Consider the following 27,244-nt stretch of genomic DNA (forward strand, 5'->3'; position numbering starts at 1 on the left):
AAGCTTTCGGAAATGTGGGGAGGAATTGAGCTGAAGGGGCAGCTTCTGAGAGAAATTCCCCCGTAGTCTTTGGAGCCATGTGAGGAATCACCAGGGTTCTTCTTATCACACAAAGGAAGCGAGAGATGTGGTAATATTCAGTTACGGTGCTCCCCAGTCTTCCTTTAATGAATGTTGTTTATTAATAAAAGAGACAGCAACACACTGGCGCCCCTGGTCGACCTTTAACCCCTACTGTGTCCCCGAAAATTGCTATTATTATTGCTAGTATTTGCCAATTCACTCTCAAAGGGCTTAACTTTTGGCTCATGTAGTCCATGCTTCAAAAGGAAATAAACATTATACATTCAGAATATTGTTAAATTATTACTCACTCTCTAAACAGAAATAAATATATATTTATATTTAAAAATGCCTCGTTTACATTTAGAATAGTCTCAAAATTAGTTAATACTGAACCAGAGTTACAATGAATAGTTAATTTATCAATTAGGTGACTGATAAAAAAAAATAAAAAAAATTACGGAACGGCTTTTTGAGATTAAGTTCAGTTGGTTTCACAAAGGACACAAACACCAGTTTTCTGGGGGAAGGTCCTGTGTTGTTTGACCAATCCACTTCCCCAAACCTGTCTTCCAACACTGACCTTTGGTCTTTATACTAGTTTCTTTTTTACCCTAGTAAACTCATTGGTCACCTGTTAGCAGCCTTCCTAATTACATGGGTTCAAACAAATTACTGGCTCATGCTCAAGGGTTACAAATTGTGTTGCATCACGTTTGGTGGGTATATACATACAAACTGCATTAGAATAACCTGAATGTTTCCATTCATTTACAGCTCTCCACAACTAACATTCTCATCCATTATAAAATCAGCATGGATTTAAAGTTTTGCATATTTGTACACAAAACATGAATAAAGGGTCTTAAAAAATGGAAGATTCTCAGCTGGTTTTTTCAACCTAAAACTGACAACTTCCTCTCTGATGCTGGAGTTCCAGCTGGCGGCTTTTCAAAGCCAAGTTCTGTGTTACAGACTTAAGGTGGAGAGCTGGAGAGTCAGTGCTTCACCCAGCCACTACAGTACTGTAGGAGTCTGCCTGCCTCTTGACCCTCTTACACACAAAGGATTAAAGAGGGGAGAGACATCTGACAGAACACACGCCAGCCACACTCAGCCTTGGCTTGGATTTCTTTACATATACACACACAGAGGTGCCTGCACACACACATGCACACAGAGGATAAACTTTGTATTAAGACTCCAGCAGATGTCCACAATATGGACAAAGACCACATCTCATTTCACCTGAAGATTATAAATCAGTTCAGACATTTGGCACACATTCGACAAATCAATGCTACAGATGCTGTTATTTTTGTGTGTGTGTTTTTTTTTGCTCTCCCTCTTAAACATCTCTGCATGATTTGTGGAAAAGGTGAGACCACTGCAGTTTGTATTGGAGCTATGATTGCATAAGATGGCCACAGTGTTAGCAGTCACCTTAGCAACCAATCAAGCTGAGTGAGACACGCTGCACTGTTCTTAGAGCACACACAGTAAACTTGTATTTTCTTACATTTCTGGCTTCACACCACCTTGGGTATATATTTAAAGCAGGAAGTTGTCGTCAGCCTGTGATGTTCTCATTATTGGTATGTTGATCATTCTTACCCGACTGCCCTCATTAAGTCTGACAAGTCACGCAGTGATTAAAAATTGGAATGCTGCAACAACAGTGTAAGCATTAGGATCAGTGACTGCCTTAACTCCCAGTGACAAGGAAAGCCTGGCCAACGACTCCTCTCCAGTCAGTGGGAAATCTTCAGCCTGGCTGCCTTCTGCCGATTCAAAGCGACAGCTCCTGAAAGTGTAAGCGAGACTGCGAGTCCAGCAAGGGCTTCTGGGGTGGGGGTTGGTTTTTCCACTTCTTGCCTCTATTATTATCTGGGTTTAATCAGCTACAACACAAAGGTGAAAAGGCTTTGCACAAGCAAGCAGTGCAGCAAAGCTACAGCGCCAAAGCACCACCTTGAATGGAAAATACTGTATGAATGCCTACACCATATGCTGTTTTTGCAGTCTGCGCCATAACAAATATTCAGGTCGACAGTTGCGAAGACACCAAGCCAGCTCTCTTGTATCGTTGCTTCCTCACTGCAAGTGTAAGTGAGAAAACATGGCATTGAGAGAACGGAAAGATCTGTTTGCATGATCATCGTCCAAGTTCAAGGACTCTAATTAATCATTTCTGAGGGCGACTTCACAAGTCAGACAACGTGCTGAAGTTTCAGCGCAACACAAATACACAGAATAACTTCTACAAAAAAGTCACAAAGTTTTTCAAAATAATCTAAACTGACATGAAGTATTTTTCATGCATCAGTGCTTGTTTCATAACAGGTCTGTGCAACAGTGTCAGTCATATAAAACTTTGATAGATGGATTTAGTTTCCAGTCCAGTGTGGTCTTGCTCAGTTTGTGGGCAAAGGTGATAGATTGTTGGTAAAGAGCCAATGGATAACAATGTCTCCACCCATATGCTCGCGATGGCAGGAAGCGACTGGGTGAAGGAACAACACGTGCCAGCCAGGCTTTGGCCTGCCACCAGACCCTGTCATCACCCTCACCTGCTGGGAGCAGAAGGCTGCATGCAACTATTAAAATCCAGGAGCTGGAGTACTGAACCAGGAAATAAATGTTTTTATTATTATTTTTTAAAGGACATTTCTTTAGATTTATAAAAAGAAGCGGGAAAATAAAGCGTTTTACGTCTATATATATAAGGATGTTGGAGGAAAAAAAACGAGGTTTGAGATCATATTAGTTACATTCTTTTTATTTCCTCAGTTTTATAATAAAATGATGATGTCTGTCAGATGGGTTAAATAACTTGCGTTTATATGCCAAAGTGCAAGTTGGAGCATCACCTGTAATCTTATTTTATCCATATGTGAGTCTGAGCTGTGTTTGTCTTATTGATGGACATCAGAACTGTATGTGTTTATCATCTGGTCAAACTATTTGCAAACATTACAGCTGTAAACAGTATTTACAGCTTTGGAAAGCATGAATAACTTTTAATAATAATATCTAATTTTGAATTGTGTAATGTTAATCTAGTGTACTTGTATTAAAACAAGTGAATATGTTTTTTTTTATGTTTGATGGTGGAGACGTTTTTTCTTAAAGGAGCATATCTTTGACTCAGAATCTGGAGCGAGATTGCCTGCACACAGTTTTTAGCGTGGAGGTCGGTGAGCTGGTGGCTAACAGCTAACTGGCTAACTAGCAGCCAGCTAAGTTTGCTTACTGCATAAACAGTACGAACAACTGCAACGTTGCTGACCGAGCCAACATTGTTAACCTGGGGTGACGCGAACGGTAGGCAATACACCTCTGCGCCTCTGCCGTCTCGACATAAGCCCCGCAATATGAGCGTAGTGCAGAGCTGCAGCTATTCACTAGCCAGACGGATACACTCACATGCACTTACATGCACAAGCGGCCAGATTTTACCACCACAACGCATAAAGAAGCTCAAATTACAACACTATAAATCCTATATGCCACTATATCTTTACATAGCAAATAGTGGTTTGTTGCTACATTCATGTTCTGGAGGTCGCGTAAAGCTCCTTCAGAGGTAGCCTGTGGAGTTTTTTACCCGTAGTAGTGCTATGGAGCAATTTTTTACACGTTGGTCCCAAGTTGGTGTATAATATAAAGTATGATGCGTTGCCTGCATGTTCGCAGTCAGTTTTGCACTGTTCGACTGGTCAACAGTTGGCGACAGTAATGTGTAAAGACGCATTGCAATGTGTCGACAAATGCAAGGAAGAAGATTGTTAATAAGCAAACATGCATGTAAACAATGCAGAATTCAACATATCGAGAAAAATTGGCTTTGCAGTGTTTTCCGTGGATGGAAATTTGAAATTTGAAATTTGGCTTTAAGCATCTCTGAATTAAATAAAAATAATAATAAAGTAAAATAATAATAAAAATAATAATAATTGTATGTTTAATAGAATCACCACAAATAAACAATAAATTGGTGGATTTAGTTAATTTACAAACATTGTTGTGCACTGTGTTAAGGACTATCATTCTTGTTTAAACAGTAAAGTTCACTGGATTGTGTTCTTAAAAGCCCCTTAAATTTGGCTGCAGGACAAAATTTAAGCAGCTATTAATAATAATTTTCTCATGTGAGTCTGAAAATGTAATTCAGTCTTGGACTGAAAACAGAAAACAGAAAGCAGCAGTTGATTGCACCATAGGACCAAATAAAAATGGGGTGCCATCCTGCTGTATCCAACACTTCAGTCAGTTTCTGCCCTTCAAAATAAGGCCTCCTTGAGTTTGTAAACTGACAGACTGCCAATTAATGATTAAATCACAGCACAGGGATCTATTAACAACAACAGTTGACTCTGGAAACAGAGAGGAGGCGGGGGGTGAAATAAAAGGCTGATACTGATGAGAACAGAACAGAAATAAAGACATCTCTAAACAGTTGCAAGACAGCAGTGTATAATGGATAGCCTCACACCGCACATCCACCATTTATGTATTTAATGAATAGTACTCGCTAAGCACTGTGCTTGAAGTTCACTGCAGAGTCCTGGGAGACATTTTTGCATTCTTATTTCTCTGTGTCAACGTTTTTAATTATATGTTGGCAGGGCTTAAGATCTCATTAAATTTGAGAGTATCATTTGGATGCTTGAAAGACAGCTTAGTGTCACTCAGTGCTATGGTGATGGATATAATAAATCCCATGCTTTCTAATCCCGTGATGTTAAATTCATTTTCCAAACCTGCAAATAAATCGCCAAAGACAACCTCTGAAATGCGTAATAGCAGATGTCACAGCATTCACAGACAAGTTGGAATACCCTTATTTCACAAGTGTCAGATAAAGACAGAAAAGTCAAAAAAGAGAGTAAGGAGGAAACAGATCATTACCCTGCGCCCTCCAAAGTAAGATACACTCGCTTGTACATCATCACTGCCCGCATGTCTCTGCCAGCATTGGGTTTACTTCGCTCATATGAGTGCATATTCATGCTCCTGTTCTGTCTGTGGTCAGCTGACAGGGGTGTCATTTATACATTACTGCTTGAGGCCAGTAGTCAGGTTGCATTGTGGGTAATGTAGGCACCTGGTTTTTAGGAAGACTAATGCATGGAGGCAAAAAGACAATACTGTAATTGAAACAGTCTGTCATGCGTCTGCAAATGTTATTGTATTATAATGCTAAGTTGGGGGAATACTTTTGTTTGTGTTTTTTCTTTTTTAAAGGTCCCTTTCTGGACAGTTAGAAGATGTTTAAACTGATTCTGCTTGGAAATAATTATTTCTTTAGAGCTGATTTTTTTTTCAAAAAACTTGCCAAAGTTTTCGTTAAAAATTCTAAGAATTACATATTCTTCAATGATTGGCTTCTAACATAGTAATGATGTCACAAAAACATGCCTGTACACACATGTCGTAAAGACGCCTTTAAAGCAGATAAATGTGAAAACAGCCTTCTCGTGTCAATACATCATTCTGCACAGCGAAGGTCTAACACTGAAGTGAGGTAACTATAAAAGTTTATAACTTCTGGTCAATTGGTTGATCGATATGCTCTTGTCCAACCAAATTCACATTGTTCGGACAATCCCTGGTGCTACTTTTCCTTCTCTAAAAACGTCCATCTGAAAGCAGGAGAGCACTTAAGAGATGCAGCTTTTCTTCTGGTGTCTAATGTTGCATGTGGTTGCTAATACTTAAAAAGTTGGCACAAGGTAGAGAACTTGCTCTGGCCTTTGCTTTGGATGAAGGGAAGGCTAAAGTACATAAGTAGAGAGGATGGACCTCTCAGTCTATGTTGCCAGCAGTATTTATGTCTCCTCAATTGTTGACGGCTGGTCGTTGGAGTATTTGTCCCACACCTCCAACTGTGATTGGATGGCTGGGTAAAACCTGAAGAGCACAGTGTTTTACCCAAAGTTAAACATCTCTGCTAAACGCCAAACGTGCAGCATCTGCTGTGATATTGTACAGTTTAAGTACATGACATTCCCACTGCAAAGAAATATTAAAAAATATACAGGCCTCATGAAGAAAAAAAAAACGCTTTGGTAGACACACCACTTCCAAAGTTTACTCAGTGCATGGTAGCCAATTTAGTTAATGTAGAGATAACTCTGATTTTCTTTTCTCTATCAAACAATCGATAATAATTGATGATAATAATAATACAAAGTTTTATAGAGCAGGTAGAAGTTCAGTCTACCAAGATGTTTCTTGGTTAACTGCAGCCCTAGTAACAATAAGAAAAACACATTTCTGAGTGGAAGGACACATTAAGATTTCTTTTCCCTCTTTGGCCAGACCTGCACAGTAAATAACCTGCACAACTCCACTGCAATAAAAATAAAAACACTCAGACTGCTAAATAGCCTCAGATGCCTCTTTGTGCCTGATTGCTGCTTGGCCAACCTCACGCCAATGCTCTTCAGTTGTTTTTTCTAAAACAATGAACTGCACCGCTCTCTGCCAGAATCCTTACAGACATTTCAACATTATCTATTAGTTAAACTGAATGAAAGAAGCAGAGAGAGAGAAATGTGCTTGAAGAGTACAAAGCAATTAAAAGAATCAAACCTGATTCACAACATCTGTCCAGTCACATCTGAATGTTTCCGGGTTTTCTAATCAGCGAACGAAATGAGATTAAGGGATTGTACTCATTGAGCCAAGCTCAGTGTTCACTTTGAAATGAATGACTCAACAGGTAATTACTCCACCTGGTATTGACACTGGACATTGACTTTTCCTCTCGCCAGACTGGAGTAAGATAACTGAGTTTTCTAAGATTCGTGTTTGAGAACGTTGATCACTGGGAACATTTTGCCGTATAAAACAAGGTACTAATCCTGAGGCAGCTATCAATACCAGAAAAATGAATACATATTTGAAAATACCCTTAAAAATGATGGATTTTTGCTATATTTATATGGATTTTATGTTCCTCCAGCAGATCCAGAGGAGTAAGAGGGGGTAGAGTGATTACATAATGACCTTGACATGCTAATCAAAATGTGGTGTAATTACTTAAATCATATAATTACCTCTTATTGCAACATATCTTCATACAATGATTCATAGAAAATTTAACCAATTAGTGCCCCATAAATGGCATCGTCACATTACGTACTTAATGTAAAGTTGCATATAATGTGAGGTTATAGGTTTAGGGGAGTGAAAATAACTGAGGATAGGTTTAACGTCCGCATTTTATGTTAACTTATGCACTTAATGTAAAGTGACATAGGTTTAGGGGGTTAACTTACACTGGTTAAGTTTAGGAAAAGAAACCTGGATGGGTGTTGTCACATTAGGTATTTAACATGAAGTAAAGCACTGAATGTTAAGTTACGTAGGTTAGATTTAGGCAAGTTAGGTTACGTATGTTTAGGGAATAAAAACATGATGATTACAAGGCGAAAATACATCAGTGTTCACTTGATTTCACTCAGGAAACAGACGCCTGTCTCCTGAGTGAAAGTCCTTTGTGTTTGACCATCCATAACCCCAACCTGCCTCCTTAGGTATACTTTTGCACTTAACATTGCTTTAAGTTTTACTCAATGAGGGCATTATTCATGTAATCACATCTTTCCTGATCATGTGTTTCATATAAGAATTACTGGCTCATGATTTTACTGGATATATATAAAATCTGGTGCATTACTGTTGTAGATAAACACACAAACAGTGCGAAGAGAATCTGCTTAATGACTGTACACCAAGTTACATATACCACCCCCCCAAAAAGCAGAGTAGACGCTATAATGGTGGGATACTGTGGTTTTGTACACTCCCAATATTTTTGTGTACAACTCAGCATCAAAACAAATAACATGTAACATTATTTCCAGGAAAAGCTTTCATTGACATAGACTGAATTTATGAGGACAAGTGGAGCAATTACTGCTGACTGACAAGATATTATCATTTGGTCAATAAAAGTATAAAATACACAGATCACCAGAGTGAAACACTGGTCCTGAATGGTTCCTTTGATGTGGTTTTTATTTCAGATTTTAGGTTTGTATGAGCTCTGCTTTCCTTTATAATGATAAGAAACTACCACATTAAATTTAGACCCGTGTAGGCTAAGAAATTATGATCGTGACACCTTGTTATACCCAATTGATGCCCATGTGACACTAAATATACTAGAATTAGAATAGATAAACTGTTAGTTCAGGAACAATCGTAAACCACACCATCCCTCTTCTCAATGAGACTTTGCTGTAGTATCCATTTCAGAATAGATAACGATCCCCTGCTGTTTGTTTGTATTTTAGAGCAGTCCTATATACCTAAGAGAGTGTTTTCTCTCAAACTCCAAAATTAGATCAAAACAATATAAAACACACAATCCCAGAGCCAGTGGTCCAGAAATGCAATAACATGTTTTTTCTCATTCCAGCATTAATGAAGTTCATTCGTAACAGTTTAGTCTAATTCGTACAAATTGAAAGATGGGTTCTGCGTTAGCAGCAGTGAACAAGTACAATGACAACTTCATTACCATAAGTAGAACTGTGCATCATAAAAATCATATTAAAAATTGCCCCCCAAATTGCCATATTAGTTTCTTTATGGGGTAATTTCCATACTACATGCAGTAATAGAATATTTTCTTTACCCTCCAGTGCATATTAAACTCACTTATCTTCCCCTATAAAGTCTAGGCGTTGGGAATTTAATGGTGAAACAGGGAAAGTTGCCTCTTTTCTTTCCAGGCAAATTTATTTACAATACAAAATTGACACTAGCAAATGCTTCAAGGATGCACATGGCCATTTAAGAGATTGTCACAACATAGTATTTTATTTCTTATTAGAAAACAGCGCCTATGAAAGTAGTTGCAACACAGGAATGAAGGATGGAAACGGTGCAGCATTCAGCTCGGTGGCTTTAAAGGATAGGTCGAGGTTGGATGGATGAGGCAGGGAGTCAAAGAACGCCAATAAATGAGTGATAAATGATTCGACTGTGATTAGAAATATTGCTATTTTTCAGCGTTGTCAGTGGAATAAAGGCATCAGCACAATGGACTAGTTACTGCCTTTTTCATAATTGAGACTAGACCTTCTAGCTGTGCCCCACAGCTTATCATTAATCAAGCTGAATGAAGTAGAGGCAGTGTGACAGCTCTGGACAGCGTTGGATGGGGAAGGCGCTTTTTTCAGGTAGCCAGGCGAACCTGAGAGTCATTCATCCACTACTCAAGCATGCAACTGTTTTCTACCAGTGTACTATTGTATCTCCTGATTGTACATCCCATACCATTAATTGACTGTGTAGTTTTACTTCTGTTTAGTTGACACTGTAGGGATGGTTGGATAATCAATACAGCATACAGCATCAGCAACATAATTTACATTTGAGAAAAAAAGGTCATAAATCTTAATAAATTGTAATGTTATATATTATCCCAATAGTCATATCAAAAGTGTTTAAAATTACAATAATGTTATATCATGACTAAAGTACTGCGATTATATCGTATCGTGACAACATTATCTTGTGGAGCCTCTTGTGACATCCATATGGATCACGAATGTCGGCTTTAAGTTAATGACAAATTTAATTCTTAATTTTGGGTCCACTGTTGGACGGGTTTGTACTGTTCCCAACGACTTGGTACCATCACAGCCTCCTGACCCATGTGTCATCTCTAGTCTGCTCTCTAAAGGAAATCCTTCCAGATTAATTAAAGATAAATAAAAAAATACCCCAAATATTAGTTCTAGTCTAACTTCAAGCCATAAAACCCACTAAATCTCCAAGCTGACAGTGACAAGCTATCCGAACTGGTTTGTCGCTAAGAAATCAATAGGCTGGCAGAAAGGCAAAGCCCATTATTGTTGAAAAAGATGTTCATTAATTATGTCATTTAATTGGATTTCGGCAGGTGCACAATGAACACCTCAGCCAGGGTGGTCAATGGTGGGAAAGGCCTGAGCGTCACTCCTCTCTTTTTCTATTAGGAACCAGCATGTCCCCTGTCCCCTGGAATTGCTGTGCTCTTTATTGATTAATGACCCTAATTTATTACCGAGAAGAAGGCTGTGAGTTGTGCTAAATGTACTATTAATCAACTTTCAGCATCAAGTTATGAGGATCTGCGTTGAAAATGCCACCAGGAACGCAGGAGACCAAGTGGCTGTTTTCCCTCGGCTCCTGTCGCAAGAAGTCCAAGGTGCTGATTTTAACGGGAGTTAAGAGTCTTTCATTGCTCTAATACCGCCTGTCTCGTATGACAAATGTCTTTGTGAGAAACTGAACATAATTCCTTTTGATGGAGTGACCGCCATGCTCTTGCCACAATTCACAGGCAAGCCAACTAGAATAATGAAACACCCGTCCACACCCTCAAAGACCATCTATTCATTTCAGAATAGGAGCGGAAAAATGCCCGCAGCTCCAAATATATCACAGATAAATCAACAATATTATATTAAGCTGGAAACAGATGAGAGGTGAAAGAACTGGAGGCAAGACTACAATGAATTTTAACTCTCGCAAGTCGGTACAAGGCTATTATTTCCCACTGAACGGAGACATTTATGACACTTTAAATCCAGCTTTGTAAAAACTACAATTGATCATAATTTCCAAATGCATTGCCTAACATCCTACAGCTGGTAGTTACTTCAAATGCATTTGAACCCTTCAGAAGTACTCCACTCCTTTTTTGTGCAGCTGTGTTATGATGTATTATGTGAAGGATTTTACAATTAACCTCTTAAGCAGACTGGAACTATCAGGAAGTAGCACTTAAATTGTCCCTAATTTCACAGTAAAGGTTATAACTCTGGAAATTACCAGTTCTAGACTTTTTTTTAAGGAATTAATTTCATACCTCAACTGTGTTAACCTGGAAGTAACTTTCAACTTTCTTCCAACTTTCGACATAAAACACCTATTCTAATTAACTGCATTTTTGCACTTCCTTTACCACATGTTATATAAAAAGCCAAACTCTGAATGTACCTTTGGCCAGTTACACCTTTGATCCTTTACTACCCATAGCTGCAGTCATTCTGAGGATGCAGACAGATTTTCCAGTCAAAAAACCATTTGACTGTTGAAACTCCAATGTCATGTGTGACATACAACTCTTTTCAAGTTTTACATCTTCAGTTGCTTCGCGAGTTGTTCACTGGCATACATATTCATCGGACTGTCCCAGACTGTTGAAGTAAATTAAATAAAGTCTTTTTGAGTTATGGGTCTACAAGCAAAGATTCTAATTTTAGTTATGTTAATGATGCTGTATTGAAATGTGTCATGAACCCATTGTGAATCAAAAAGCAGATTTTTAAAACTTTGGAAAGATAATTACTTTTCATTATATGGAGTTATTCATGTTTAAAGCATAGAATTTGCCAGACGCAGGTTTGACTGGAAACTATTTTGATTAAATTTGAATTGTGCCAATATTTTTTCTTTATTTTGTTTACTTCCAATTTGAGAATTTACTGTTTTTTATTTCATATAATTGTAAACTGAGCATCTCTGGGTTTTGGACCACTGGACGGACAAAATAAGACATTTGGTGCCATCACCTTGAGCTCTCTGTAGATATAGATGAAACTGATCGATCTATAAATGAACAACTGGCAAGATTAATAGGAGTAACTGTTGATTGCAGCCCTAGTTGTGTTAAATCTATAGAAAAATATAACAATCCAAAGCCTGACAGGCTGAAGCTTGCTACTGTAATCAGTTATGTCTCTAGAGGTAAAAGCTTAAGGTTAAAGGTAATTGTAAACATGCTGCTATCTCGCTAAGATCGGGATGTATATTCCCTCAGGGTAAGCCCTGGTGTCACAGACAGAAGCAAGGTCAGAGGAAGCGTGGTAGCAGTCAGAAATCACAGGGGAAATGTACACCGCAATCCCAAAAATGGCTCCACAGTGCAACATGACAGGAAACAAGCTGATCTCTGCTGATGTATCCTTCAAATGACGTGGAATTATTCAATTTTTTCCTTTTTTTTTTAAAAACCACAGTAACCTTCAAGCTCATTTTTAATTTCCCATACAGCGCTCACTTTCACAGTACTGGCAGGTGTGCCTGACTCTGCGGCTGCCTGCAGCATGCATGGCTGAGCTACGAAAAAGCAATGTCCCATGATGATCGGGGACAATCCACTGGTTTGTCAAAACCTGGCAGAATCTCTGGCTCCAGCAATAGCACCTTGTTAGATTGAGGTGCTCAATCAGGGGAGTGCTGGAGTGCCCGGCCAGGTTGAGAGTGGTGATTACCGGGGCACGGCTGTCCAAAGCCGCTGAAATGCTCCACCTCTCCACAGGAGGCCCTCTGACATTCAAGCCTGCATTTTCTGAATCAGTCTTGAGTGATTAGGGCAGCGACAGGCAAAAGGACAGATCAAACAATTATTCCTCTCTATCCTTTTGACATGTGGCAGAGCAGGAAGAGTGCAGCTCACAATTTCTACCATTTTTAATCTGTCCTAATAGAAAAGAATATTGATGTGTCTGTTTTTATTTAAAATATGTTTATTATTTAAAAATAAGAATCAGTTTTTAAATTATTTTACGTACCTTTTAAAGTAAAAGGTCAGCTTTTTTGAAAACATGAAAACAAATTTTTAAAAAATCAATTTTGTGCCTAAGCAGCACTGTGAGGCGTAAGCAGTGCTTTAAAACTGCTATGCAAGAGCAATATGCCTCTAATCCTTTTGTATTAGGGCTAAGTAAGCTCATTCAAAGGCTGAGTATTAAAACCAGGAAAGCACGTCACTGTTGCAATGTTTTTATAACCTGCAGGTCGCAAAAAATGAACAGGGTGACTGTACAGATCAAGAAAAACAAAACAGCACTCACATTTCTCAGCATTTTGAATGATATTTACATAATATTTAACTGCACTGTTGCCTCTTTTGTTGTTTGCTGCTGTGCCGTCTGAGCTGCCGGGACATACAGCAGTAAAAATTAGTCAGCGTGAACAGGGGAGAGGGAGTACAGTATGTGTCAGAGCACAAGAGGGCAGTGTAAAATCCCTCCGACAGTCATCCATCCGACTAACTCGCCGCCCACCTGAAACAACAGCCATAAAACCTGTTGTAGGCTGCCAATCTCCAGTGGCTGTTTTCCTCCATGAAACGCAGGCCTGAGATCTGATTACAGAGGGAAAACTAGACCACAGTCTGCTTACGAGAGATGGGGTGACAGGCTTGTGTGACCGTTCAGCGGGGACTCCACTTTGATCTTAGAGGAGAGGACTTTCCATCTGTGTGGATGTGTTTTCAGACATAATAACAAACAGTATTAGCAAATTAATAAAAGAGAAGACGATATCCTCACATCGCCTCTGCTACGCTGACATCATTCTTTGAGGAAGATTAGGAAGGAAGGGGAAGATTATGGGTAATGAGTTGAAAAATGTGAAATTCAGGGAATGTTCACAGCGCAGCTTTGTGTGAATGAGTTTTTGGCTCTCTGTGGAGCACTCACCTGCGATGGGGGAGATGAAACGTGAATACAGAGCACCTTGTGCTGTTGAAAATATCTAAAACATCGATATTACCTTCATTCATCGCTTGGAAATGCTGCGGAAGGCAAATGACTAACAGCAAAGCGTTTGGGGGAACTAATCCTGGGAGGAAATTATATGCTGTATAGGTTTAATCATGCAGATAAAGAAACTATAATCTGGAGAGTTTTAGTGGCTATAAAATGTCACATGAAGATCATCAGCGGCAAAAACACAAAATCAGAGTTCTACGAGCAAGTACAATAAAACTAAATGTGCAAATGCTTTATTTTGATATAGCATGCTGCGTGTGTGTGTGTGTGTGTGTGTGAGAGAGATATTTTAGCTCTAGCCTTGAAAAGTGGCCTAGCGCTTCAAAGGCTAAGGGATTAGACCTTTTTTTCTTTTTTTTTTATCCCATAATTAATATGACCGAGGAGAGAGCGACAGCACCTGAAAACTGGACAGAGCCGCCAGTATCCTGCTGTGGTCAGAGAGCACCCCACTACCCACAATGCACCACAGGCCGACTCCATCAAAGACACAATACCATGTTAACCCCATGTCTTCATTGAATAGGCTTAAGGCTATCTTTCTTCTCCTCTTTTTTTTCTGCTTACAATGAATTCAAACGTCTGGTTGATGAAGAAAACAAATAGATACAACTAACGTGTTTGTTTGAATTTAAAAAAGAAGAGCTGCACTGTCATGTTGCTGGTTTAAATATATACTGGGGAAATTCCTGACATGTTTTTGGTCTTTAACCCTTGTGGGTCATTTTCATTTCCCACCAAGAGGCAAATGAGGCGCCTTATTAGGAGCATTTTTAATGTCTTAGGATAAAATCTGCTTCTTCAACCTTCTTTTTTTTATCATTATATGGCATGTAATTATATATCTATGCATTAACACAATTTAAAAGTCTTTTTTTTTATTATATTAAGGATGTTTCAACGTGGCAAAAACTTCATTCTCAAGCCCTAAATAGACAGTTTTATAATACACCTTGTGTTGTATAATCCGAAGTTGACATTTTCTCCTCTAGTTATCTCATGCCAGAATACAGGTGAAAGGTTACATTGCTTTCAGAGGGAATGTTGATTTGAAATTGCCAGCAGTTGTTTTGGAGAATTCCCTGGTTGCTTTGAAGTCTGCACCCCACTGAGTGTCCTAACTTTGACACAGGGAGCCATGGCTGCGGCTATTTATACATCTTGTGGGAGAATAGGTTTCCCCCACGTAACAGACTTTTTTTCTCCTTTTTTTCCACTCTGAGGCTTTCCCTAGAATTTAGCCATGCTACAGAATTGTATGTCGGTTAGTTAAGTTAGCATTATAATCAAAAAACGTGTGAAACCATCGAGTTTTAGCGGATCATACACGCTGTTGTTTTATGTTATTTTCACTGTTGTTGAGGATTGTAGGTGCGTCCTATATAGCAAAGTACCAGGGCCACAGTCAGAGAGTCCAAACCAATGCATCTCTTACAATTCTCACAGTCTATTGATTCTCCCTCTGAAATTTATGTTGCTTTTCAGTGGGACCCCCTACTGTGACCCTCACTGCCTCCCCCACAGGAGGGTCACGGTGACACAAGAGTGTTGGGCCAGATGCCGAGTGATCCCCTCCGATGCACCTCCACTTCCAAAAGCCACATCCATTGCCACTATAGGACAATCAGCCGAGACCCTCATTGAAATACCACACACCGAACCTGAATCACCAGCATCTCCCGCTCTCCTGCTTGCAGTTTTTTTTATTTTTTTTTATTCTATCAACAACAGCAAGTGTAAATCTCCGAAGCAAATGCTCAGAGAAAAAAAAAAAGATGGGAGAAGAACTGGGGACGATGAAGAGGGCGAAAACAGAAAGAATGAAAGAAAAAACACACAAGTGGAGAACAAAACAGCCCAGCTGGTCCACCTTTGCCACTGGAAGCCAGTGAAGTCACCCTGTGTTTTTGTGAGGGTGCGTGTGAACAAAACGGTCTTTGAAGTTGGGTTACAGCACTGTACTGTGGCATCACTACGGCCACTACTAAGCCCCTGCAAAAATGTGCTGGGTGATTATAGAAAATGCTATAGAATCCAGTCATAAATCAACTAAATTTTCATGCAAATGGCCTCCTCCATGGGGCATTTATGTAGTGTGTGTATAGCGGCATCAATAGCGCATAAAAGGCGTATTTTGGCACTTAAAAGAGAAATCATTGAGACATCACAGCCCAAATGCACACAGAACCTTCAAGGTCAAACACTGCGAAATAATGAAACACTGACACACAGAAAGACACACACACAAACACACAATTGGGAGGTACAACAAGACTGGAGAGTCGTTAAGGCTTTTATCTTCGGCTTGAAGGAGAAAGATCCACCCGACATCCCAGAGGGTACTGATCAATCACGGCCTGACTGGTTCAAACTGTTTGTGCTGGATTCCACATCTATCACCATCCGATGGAGCTCTGTGTCCGACTACAGCAAACCCCCCCCCTCCCAAAAAAAGAGAGAGAGCACTTTCAATTAGGGCATGGCGAAATAGATTCACACCACTTGATTTATAGTGCACGACTAATTACACAAGCCTTTTTTTGCCTAATGCAGGCGGAGCTGAGACTTAGCCTCCTACTTAAGGAGGTTATTGTCTTATGTTAAACGGCAGGCAGTGACATAGGCGAGGGCTGCAAGTTTTCATGTCCTTTAGAAAAGCTCCGATAATGACATGACGGATAACAACGGACTGAGCCGCTTTGATGTTTTAAGAGAAAAAGAAGAGTTTTTTTTCCTAGTACTTTTTTAGGATAAGTCATGGAAGACTTCATCTTTTAAAGAGTTCAATTCTATTCCCCAGCCATATCTTAAAAACAAGCAGGCGTTTGATATTACGCAAACGTTAACAAACTGGTGCGGAACACTTTCAGTTTCAACGACGGCTTTGCCGCACATATGCATGAGTGTAGATTATGTCATTTCCTTAAATGTTGCCATGAGCCTATACCTCAGGGAAAGATAGGACGACTTAACAATAGGTACAATACAGCCAGAGCACTGGGGCACGCCGCACCTCATGAATATCATTAGCTGTGAGCTGAATTTGTATTACTTTGGGATTACATCTAACCCTGTAATGCAACCTGATTGTGATTGCAAACTGAAAATATGTAATAACATAATCATATGTAAAGCAAATGTAAAAATACAAATCATGTTGTGGCATTAAAACCACCCCAGTTAGTTGGTTCCTGGAAAGAAGGTCGGGTTTTTTTTTCCCTCATCGGGCCATTTATATAGAATAATTCACTGCTGTTCTTAATGTAAACGCACACAATAAAACAAGGCTAAGTGCTAAATACACACGTGAGGTGTCTTTATTGCCTCCGTGCAAACAACCTAAAGGCATTTTGCTCCTTTTCAGGTAAATAGCAGAAAGAAAAAACACCATGCTCTTTAATTTTACATTGAAATGTACCAGATGGGTTTTACAACTTCATTTAAGCACACAATTATCCACCTACAACATTTCCACGCTTGTATTCCACACTCTGTAATCAATGCTATCAGGGGACAGCAGATCATGTATTTTAGTCAACCTTTAAGGAAACATTTCCTAATGAAGGTGTTAACGCTCAAATAGTTGCAAGGAAGTCGGTTCGTAACCTGTGACATCACCCAAAGACACTGGATCCCACAGTAGCAGAAGCTGGGTGTCAAGATGGGAATTGAGACACATTTTCCATCACCAAGCCCCAAAGAATTTCACAGTCTCTGCCTACACCTCCTAGTGGGTGCTATATCTAAGACGAGAGCGATGGTGACGAACAAACAGGGTTTCCTCAAGAACGAGACTTGTTGCTCGAGACTCTGATTAGATCTTCAGCCAGTGAAAAATGACACGATCATGTGTTAATCAATATGTGGAAACTGTGTCAACTAAGGTTTCGGATCAAATACACATTTAAGTGATTCCTGAACATGTAAGTAATCGTTCACAAATCCCTGGAGAGCATTGATTATAACAATTCGATGGTATGCTAAACTATTAAAAAAACCCTTCTGAGAGAAATGTATCAAACACAGCATGAAGAAGCAATTATAGAGCATGTATTTATTCCGCATAGAGTAAAAACATTAAATTTAAACAAGCTTTAGTCACTGATTGCATAGCCATAACAATATATTACTATAATGTGACTTTCCGATCCGAAATCCTCAAAAATACCCCTAACCCTAACGCAAAAATACAGTTCAAGAAAATCCAGATTACTTTATTTAGCTTCGCCCTATTCTTGCAATCACGACTCTTAGTTTGAAAGAACATCACTGAGATGCAAAGTTGAAAAAGGTTCGGATTAAAAACTCTGACACTGACATGAGGTTCTACTCTGATTGAATTTGAGAGCCGCTGATCAACCCCCAGTTAAGGCCAACCGATCGGGATGGAGGGTGTCAGCTGAGAGCTTAGCTGGAGGCGTAAACGCCACACTCCTCCTTAAGCAAGATGAAAGAATGTTCCGCTTGATACGAACCCGCCTAAACACTTTGACGGATGTGATCGACCAACCTCCCCCAAAGACGTGTAGTGACAACAGATGATCTGCTCAGGTAAGCGCCATCCTTCCTTTCAACGTGCTTTACACTTGCAACTCATCGTAAGAGGTTGATTTCAAAGTCACTGCTAGTCTGCAGCTCGACAGATTTCCTGCCCATGTGGATGTGTGGCGAAGTCACGGATGTCTTGGAGGCACAGGTGATAATAGGGCCTTAATCGCCCTGCTGGTTCTGCTTGTCCCTCTCAATGTCACATATCCGGATGAATGTGGTAAATATCAGCCCATAGTTGGAATAATGCCACTTTATCTGGTTTTGTCAGACCAAGGTCTTGGTCACATGAAGTGGGTGAAAGATGAAAGGTGTGTATATAACATTTGCAATTTTTAAAGCCAGTGTGTACTGTATAATCACCGGGTTAATACTATTTGGATGGTGCAAGTTTGAAACTTGGATTAAAAATAAAGCTGAAATGCATATTTTTGCATGCAAGATGTAAAGGCTTTCTAAACGAGAGGCGGCTGCTTCGGGCTAATTAGCATTTTGCAACACAGACAGGTGATCAGAGCAGACAAGTGCAGAGATCCAGACTTTGGTCAATGAGAGTTTTGTTCAGCACAGTTAAGAAAATAACAATACATCAGCCATTTTTCTCAACTTTGCTTTTTTTTCAGCCACATTTTTATGACATGAACCAGTAAAAGCAATTCCCCTAACACGACGGTTTGATGAGGAAGGATCTTGGCAGAAACACGGCGCCCCCGTCCCTCTTCTTACCCTCGACCATCCCGGCTGTACCTCATCCAGCCATGCCTTACCAGCACCCCCGCTGTTCAATACCATCTCATTTGTCATGTATCAAACGCACATTTCAACGTATTGCCCTCACATATGCCGTGGAAGAAGGAGTCTGATGCTCTGGCTGCTGTCCAATCCTCAGCTGAATAAACACAGGGGCCATTTGCAGGTTGGCAGACAGTGAGATGTTTGTCTTTCAAGGCGATCCACCTCCCTCCCTTTACTCCAGCTGACCCTTTCTCTCTTAAACGCAAAAGGGAAAAAGAATTTTACGAGTCACATTGATCTCCGGCACAAGTGCTGCTCTGATTGGCCGTCATGGTGTTTCTGAGTGTCACGGCAAAAAATGTTAAAGTTGTTAGAGCGCAGATGAAGAAACTTTTAGAGGACATTATATCAAAGGGGCCAGATCAAATAGGATGAATTAGATGGTTTTGAATGATTAATCACTGTAATAACAAATCCGATGTGCAAACGGAGATGCAGATTAGAATAAAAAGCAAATATTGATACTCAGGTTAATTAAGCAATTACACATCTATAAAGAATCCTGATATTTGATTATAATCATTTCATCAAATGCTACAGTGGCCTCAACCCCGTCCTCTAGAAATTACATTTATGTTCGACTAATTTGTTTTGCCAGTTTGGTTTTGAGGGGAATGTAATTGGGAATGTTTCAGGGTTTTTTTCTTCTTTTTTTTTTGCCCAGGGAATAAAGTGCACTGAAAGTGGTGGTCAGGGTGGAAGGGAGGCTTAAAGGGTGTGAAACTGCAGACCATGGCTTTCAACCTATGTTATGTTTAGGCAACAAATGCACATTGGGAAGGTTTAGCGATGGTTTTAGTCAACAAAGTAAACACACTGTGCCTCTTGCTTAACTTTTTAGCCATGCTAGCGGTATGGTTAGGAGCTATGTCAGTGTGCTAGTCCACCACTTTGGTTCAGACTGAAGTATAAAAAAATATATATATTTTAATGGATTGCCATGTAATTTGGTACAGATATTCATGTTGTCGAGAAAATGGTTTTAACCATGATAACGTGTTCATGTAAGCAATTAACGTCATGGCTCAGCATTTTGGTTTTGGAAGCGCAGTGTACAGTCACAAAAACACAGATTCAGACAGTCAGGGTTTCATACGTCACAAAACTAAGAAACCTATACTGTCAGCTTGTGAAACCAGGGCTATCAGAGGAGACGCCAGGTGTGGCTACTGTACATATCTGTATTTTGCACGCTACGTTTCACTTTCACTTCAACTTGTCCAAACTGGCAATCAGAAACAAGCTTTTTCTAACATTTGCACACGCGGCTGTGGCTCAGGAGGTAGAGTTGATCCTCCATCACTCAACAAGAAGCCCATATTGCTCTCAGTGTCTGAGTGTGTAAATATTAACTGATGAGCAGGTGAAGGTGGCACTTTGTATCGTAACCTAAGTGTAGTCCAGCTATGGTTCCACGCTACATATTACGGTTACATTTCTAAGGTTGTACAGAGCGATGAGTCGAAGGTGAGATCGAGGTGCAGGCTGATGGGTCGGTGGAATTGGAGGCACGAATTGATTTCCATATTCATAGATCTGCGAATTCTGAATGATGAAACATCTAAGCCATTTTAAGGGATGAAAGGTGTTTTCATGAAAAAATAAATTTGTAATTTAATGAACAGAGATGAGTTTAATGGGTTGAATTAATACCAGGAGAAGAACCAGGAGAGGAAGACTCTGATGATCTGCTGGCTTTTTCTTTAGTGTCACCATGAGGTTGACATTTGTAGTTATGAGTCTTGACAACAACTGGATGGATTAAACGAAAGTAGATGAAATTTGGTTCCAATACTCATGTGAGGATGAAATGTGATAACTTCGATCCCTTAACTTTACCTTTAGTGCCATCATGATTTTAAAATTTAAATTTATGAACTTGCAAAACTAACAGTATTCCCATCAGCCCAAGCTGTTTATTCATATTTTTTTGTGTTTACATGTTTGCAAGCTAATGTTGCAGTCAGAGAGTCAGGCGGACATTGAGGTGTGATTTAACTTGCAGTGATTTTATTTCTGCACCTAAAGGGACTAAAACTACATAAAGTAGACCCCCAAAAAGAAAAATAATCCCCTCACACTAATATGCTAAATAATGAAATGGTAAAACATTGCACCCGCTAAACATCAGCATGTTAGCATTGTCATTGTGAGCATGTTAGCATGATGACATTAGCGTTTAGCTCACAGCGCCACTGTGTCTAAATAAAGCCTCACAGATCCATTATTGACTGTTTGCAATTTGCACATTCATTAAAAAGGTTTCCTCATTATGTTGATTAGAAAAAACAACAACAACAAAAAAAACCTAATCCGAGCAGCATCACATTGTCCTCTAAACTTATTCGCTGTTGCAAATTAGTAGAAGATTAATGTAACGTCTGTGAGACAGGGTTGGTTAGCCTCTGCCTCAAAACACACACACACACACACACACACACACACACACACACACACACATTTGTGAGGGTAGATTATAAACTCAATGTTTCAGTGATGTGTCCCTCTCTGTAAACTCCACCACATTTCAAACAGCTTGCAGGAAAACTCTGAAAAACATGAGCATGGTAAATGCAGCTCAGTCCAACCTCCCGGAAAAATGGTCACAAGAAACAACAAAAGCTAAAAACAAATGCTACTCTGAAGACACTGTCCTATTGTGTATTCATGACCCGGCTCTCGTTTGGAGATGGTCTTTCACTGAAACAAAAGCAAGCAGGCTCTGCTGTTTCCGTCACTTTAAACAAATAACAATGATGCAACAGCAGCGAATGTGAAATGCACTGTTGAATCACCAGTGGTGTCCCACAATGGTTTGCCACGCATCACAACAGCCAGGACAGGCTCAATATTAACATTTCCTTTTGACATGTGGCTAAAGGTTTTCTTTAACCCATGGAGGTTGAATGGGAATCAGCGGATAATAAGAAATTAAAAGGTAAAGAGGGCACAGGGGAAAGAGCGAGGGAGAAAGCCAAATCCTAGCCCCGGGGCTTAATGTTAGAACACAATGGCCGCCAGGGCAGTAAAGGAGTCAACATTTCTTATTCGCCCCCTCCCCTAGTGCCACCTGCATTACAATTAACCTCATGGCAACCTTGAGGTCTCTGATTAGTGATGGCCTATTGTCTCCGTCCCATTAATGCTTGGCCCCCACTCTGCCCTCAGCGCACTCACATCAACAAATCAAACCCAGTTTCCGGCAGGGTCTTTTAGTGCAGGAGCTGTCCTCTAATATGGAGGCAGCTAACTATGGGATGGCTGCAGAGAGCTGTGACACAAGGCTGGGTAACAGTGAAACCTAAAAGGAGTGTCCTGTGCAATATTACCAATGACTTCCATCAGATATGATATCGTAGATAAATGTACTGATGTCTTTGTGTCTCTGAGTATAGACGCACACTCACGTGTTGATGTGTGTGTGTATGTGTGTGTTTATTGTACCTGTTGTTGTGTCCTATGCTGGCCAAATTTATCCTCTGACTTAAATTTCTTAGTTATTGGTAAATAATAGCTTATAAATTGATTTGTAGTCAGTTAAATTTCTTCAAATGAATGTATTATAATTATTATTATTTTCTTGTATTATATCTTTTTTATGTTTTTGTATTTTTAGCTTTCTTTATTTTAAACCTGAAGGTTTTTTTCTGTTGTGATCAGTAACTCAGTGTTACTATATCAAATAAAAAAAAAAAATAAAAAAAATACTATTAGATGGCATATACTGTCATATTTGGTGTAAAAAGTTGCAGGAAATCCAAAAAAATGATGAAAACAGAAAGAATACAACAGTAAATAGCTACCTTTCTTTGCCTTATTAATAATGACATTGTAAAATACAAACATCTAAGAAAATGCAGTCCAAGCTTTGCATCAGTGATGCTCAGGAGAAGACATGAAAATGGGAGCGTCCCGTGAATTAAAGCACGCCAGATGTTGGGAACCCCTCGAGGAATAAGCCAACACATTAAACATAATATCACCTCATGCACTGGAGTGCAATCACTGGTTCTCTCTGGGGAGCTGTTACACTATGTGTTGCTGCCACAGTTTAAATCTCAAGAACTAGAAAGTAATGCGCTGCAGACGGCGCTGGCCCACGCAAAGAGTACACTTGGGAGCTTTGGCTGGCTCAGGAGCTCCACGTGGAGAGCAAAAGCTGTGTTGCGATTTGTATCAAGTTCAAATATCAACTCAGAGAAATGGTGTCTGATATCATCAGGGAGATAAACATCAAATCTCCTGCAGCCATCAACAAAATAGTCAGTAAACCTGCCTTTAAAAGTCGCTCCTCCCTTTCCCCACTGCCTATTCTTTCGTAAATCACACATCTCAGCTGTGACAATGCCAAATTATTCACACAGCATCAGTAATGAAACACATGCATCATTTACGTGTAAGACAGGTGCCAAAATGCATCAAAGATGACAAAACGAGTGATCTTCATCTTGTTAAAAAAGAGATTATAATAATTAAAAGCTTCAAAACATCATACATGACATTATCAAAACAAACAGTTGTGAGATGTGATGCATATTTATCACTTTTATGATGGGATCAAGTCACTGAACGTTACAAGTTTTTGTTGACAGTGTTGGATTTGTGTGATGAGGCTGTTAAGCTGAAAATGAAGAACAAATTGCAATAATGTCATCTTTGTAATGGATTATAATTACTGCAAGTTATATACTGTAATTATTATACTGAATGTTTAGTGTGCATGTTGTCTAGTTATGGTAATGAACTGTGCTATGAAATATTCAGTTTTTATTATTAATAAAGTCTCTTGAGTTGTGTTTAGGCTAGTTAGTGATTGATTATCCAGCAAAGCACTGTTAATGCTAAACCTACAGATGCATACTGTAGATGTATTAAGAGAAATGGATGCTATTTTTCAAGGTGGTTCCCCATTTATTACAATAAAGGTTGCTCACCAGGCTAATGCTTAAATGTTCTTAAGTTTTGCACATTTAGTAACTTGATGCACAATCTCGCTTTCTTTTCGCCTCTACTCTTTTATTTACTAATTTATCTCATTGAATGCTAATATTAAGTGTAAATTAAATACTTTACAACTACTATTATTACACATTTAACAGTGTTAAACAGTTAAATATTTATTGGTTAACAGTGTTGAAATCTAAATAAGGCCACATTTACTCAAGTACTGTACTTAAGTATAAGGTGACCAAATTTCCAGTTTGGCTGTCAATGTATCAATAAAATATCTAATGTTGTTATATAAGAAATAAAAAAAGCAGGATATTTACAGTTTCATTTGACCATAGTACATTACACCGTAAAAAACATAGGATGAATTATTATTTATTAAACTATACACAATTATATAAGAATGAAAAGCTCCATCTTAAACAAATGTTCAAACTGATAATAGGCCAAGCTCTCCTGACTGACTTGAACTTCTGCTTTGTGCCAGTAATCATTTTTCTTTGGAAACATTTTTTGATTAGGCCTTCTTGCCTGCAGACATTCCCAGTTAGAGAAAGGGGGAGAAATAAGGCAATGTGCCTGTGGCCCAGGGCCCTAAAATCACTACATCTGCCCCTGGTAAAAATAAGGAGAGCTCAGGGACTGGGTGAAACACAGGGTAATATATCCTGGTGTTTCTAAATAACTCCATCCAAAGTTTCACAAAACTAGAAACTAAAACAAAGTAGTCTGTAGAAGTCTAAAAAAGTCGCTTTTCACCTCTGAATGTTTGGCTGTTTCAGACACTTCGGTGCTGTGACAAGAAGCTCCGCTTTGACTGTAAATCTCTGTTGCTGCAGTGCTGTCGGACCATCAGCTGTTTAAACCGCGACAACGAAAATCGATCAAATACTGCATTAGAGTCAAAGACGTTCACTGCATTACATGATTGTCCAACACCTTTGCTGTCACAATGTTTTGGTGTAAGATTTGCCTGGGCAGCATGAGACTGTAAGACTAAGACTGAGTTGGCAACCCTGGGTTAAGTCACAGTTACTAATTTAACATTGTAACATTAGTTTTAGTTGACACACATGAAAACAAATACATCTCTTATCTACTCTATACTGACATATTTGAAGTGATGCCAGCCTCCCTGTGGTCCTTTTCATACAGTAATAAGGCGCTGCACAGCAGATGACCAAAGCTGCAGCCGTCTCTAGATGGCTATTATAAACAATACCAGGTAAGACAATTAGAGACTCTAGTAAGATGGCCAAGCGACCTATACTGTAACCGGTCTCTATGGCAACGTTAGCTTACCTTGTCATTTGCTGGCGTTGACGGGGATTTTGCTGACGAGCTGTCAAAAAGGCGATTCTGCGGTAGACAGAGGCTGCGTATCTTCAACAACTACTCAGCCGCGAGTCTCTTCACTTCTCGGGGTTCAAGCAGCACGGCAGACCGACAGAAACTTCATTTCTGTCGCTTTGTCTTGTCCTCCGTACTCTTTCTCTGTCTCGGTTAGCTTAGCGTTAGCATAGCACCTGTCCAGGTGTTTTTTTTGTCGCGTTACTAGCGCTATCTCTCGGTGTAGACAGCTCGCTCGGTGTCGCACACAGGTTGCACTTTACTATTATATTCTTGTCCCTTTCTCCGACGAAATGAAAACAGTGGGAGTATGTCCATCTCGCAAATGTGTAATCCGTCTCTGCAGTCATTTCTGCCATTCACGCAACAGGAAACACTCTTACTTCCGGTGCTGGAATGTCTCGCTATGTTGGTGAATTCTTATGTAAATAAAATACTACTTAATTTTGGGTTAAATGACATTGCAACGCGCATTACTGAGTTTGTGATGAGCATAATATATAATATGTATTACTACGTTACAGCAAAGAGTAGTGCATTACTGTAACGGCGTTACTTTTGTAATGCGTTACAGTAATGCGCACTATTGTTTACTTATTTCGTTATCATTATTATTACTTTCATCTAGTTATTTATTTTATTTTTCTATCTATAGATGTTATCCTGCCTCTGGTATTTATTTATTTATTTATTTATGGTAACATTTCCTCAGTTTCTGGTTTTAATGAGTACTCTTATTTTAGTCTTTTAATTAATTGCTAAGACTTGCTTTTGATCCTTGTGCCTGTGTGCTCTGCATGATTGACTGGTTGATTGACTGACTTAATGGCTCAAAATAAAAGAATGCAAAAAGTATTATCAGAGTGTTTATGAAGTTCAGAAAAGTTGTAATTATACATTTATTTATTTTTTTTTGCAAATTGGGTATCATGTGACTTGCTATTTCAACTGTGCCAAAATTTCCTCAGGTCCCTGCTGTACCCTGCTGCTGTGGCCTGCTGTGCCAGGAGGGGAGCAGGCAGACGGACCTTCAGTGGGCAACTATATAGCAGCTCGATTTTGGCCAATACTGAGATAACCTGCATTACAGCAGCAACAGAAATGTTTTTGATCTGATGGGAAGTTGGGGCTTGCCGGCACAGGGGGGTTGGACTAGCTGAATATGGATTCCTGCAGCTTCTGACTGAGCATCTGTCTCTGGAGCTGCTGTCCACTCTCTTCCTGGTGAGGTGGACTATAGCGGTGAGGAGTGAGGCGGCGGACATACAGTGATTCAAGGCTTTAGCTAAAATTAGCTACATCAAACATGTACTTGAATTAGCCACAGCCATGAGCCTTTGGCTATAGTTAGCAGGGGGATAAACTATTAGCAACATTATCTCTCTGTTTTTAAAATGCCTCACCGACATTGTTGAGTCTATTTTTGGGTTTGCTTTGCAGTGAAGGCAGCTGTTGCCAATGCTGGAATAGCAGCCTTTTCTGTATTTTCCTGTGAATTAGACATTCACCATCCGGGACATACACGTGCACTCTCTCTGATATGGCCTATAATTGGCCAAAGTCTCCTGTCACGAACTTGATTAACTAAAACCTGCAAACTTAGCCACAGAGGTGCCAAAGTGAAGTTTCTCAATGTTTTTTAATGGTGTTTAAATAAAAACTGTTCACCACCAATACTCCAAAAGAATTAAAAAAACAAACATACAGACAAGCTGCAACTAACACAGGTAAGTAGATAGCAACGTATGACTTACATGCAACTATCTGTCGTATTGTTAGCTGTTTTGAAGTCCACATTTGCTTGAATCCATTCAAGTGCTGCCATCAGCCTTCATTAGTCTTCATGCTCTTTACAGTAAATGCATATAAAGTGATACCAGAGAGGGTGAAGGTGCACAAGCAAGAACAAACTCTTTGCAGCAAGTGAAAGGGAAGTCTGTCAGTAACACCAGTTTATACCATAACATTATTAT

The 27,244-nt window shown here is 39.5% G+C and overlaps 1 long non-coding RNA gene across 1 annotated transcript in view; it reads right to left on the reverse strand.

Moving 5' to 3' along the window:
- Nucleotides 1-25,622, reverse strand: part of LOC148186047 (uncharacterized) — a 70,339-nt gene extending 44,717 nt beyond the window's left edge. The window contains exon 1 of the long non-coding RNA XR_015775330.1: nucleotides 25,224-25,622. This is a non-coding gene — a long non-coding RNA (uncharacterized LOC148186047). The remainder of the gene's footprint in view (nucleotides 1-25,223) is intronic.
- Nucleotides 25,623-27,244: the final 1,622 nt, after the last annotated feature.

This window comes from Plectropomus leopardus, chromosome 21, assembly GCF_026936395.1.
Source record: "Plectropomus leopardus strain MGB_pleo_1.0 chromosome 21, ASM2693639v1, whole genome shotgun sequence".
In the NCBI taxonomy this organism is placed as follows: Eukaryota; Metazoa; Chordata; class Actinopteri; order Perciformes; family Serranidae; genus Plectropomus; species Plectropomus leopardus.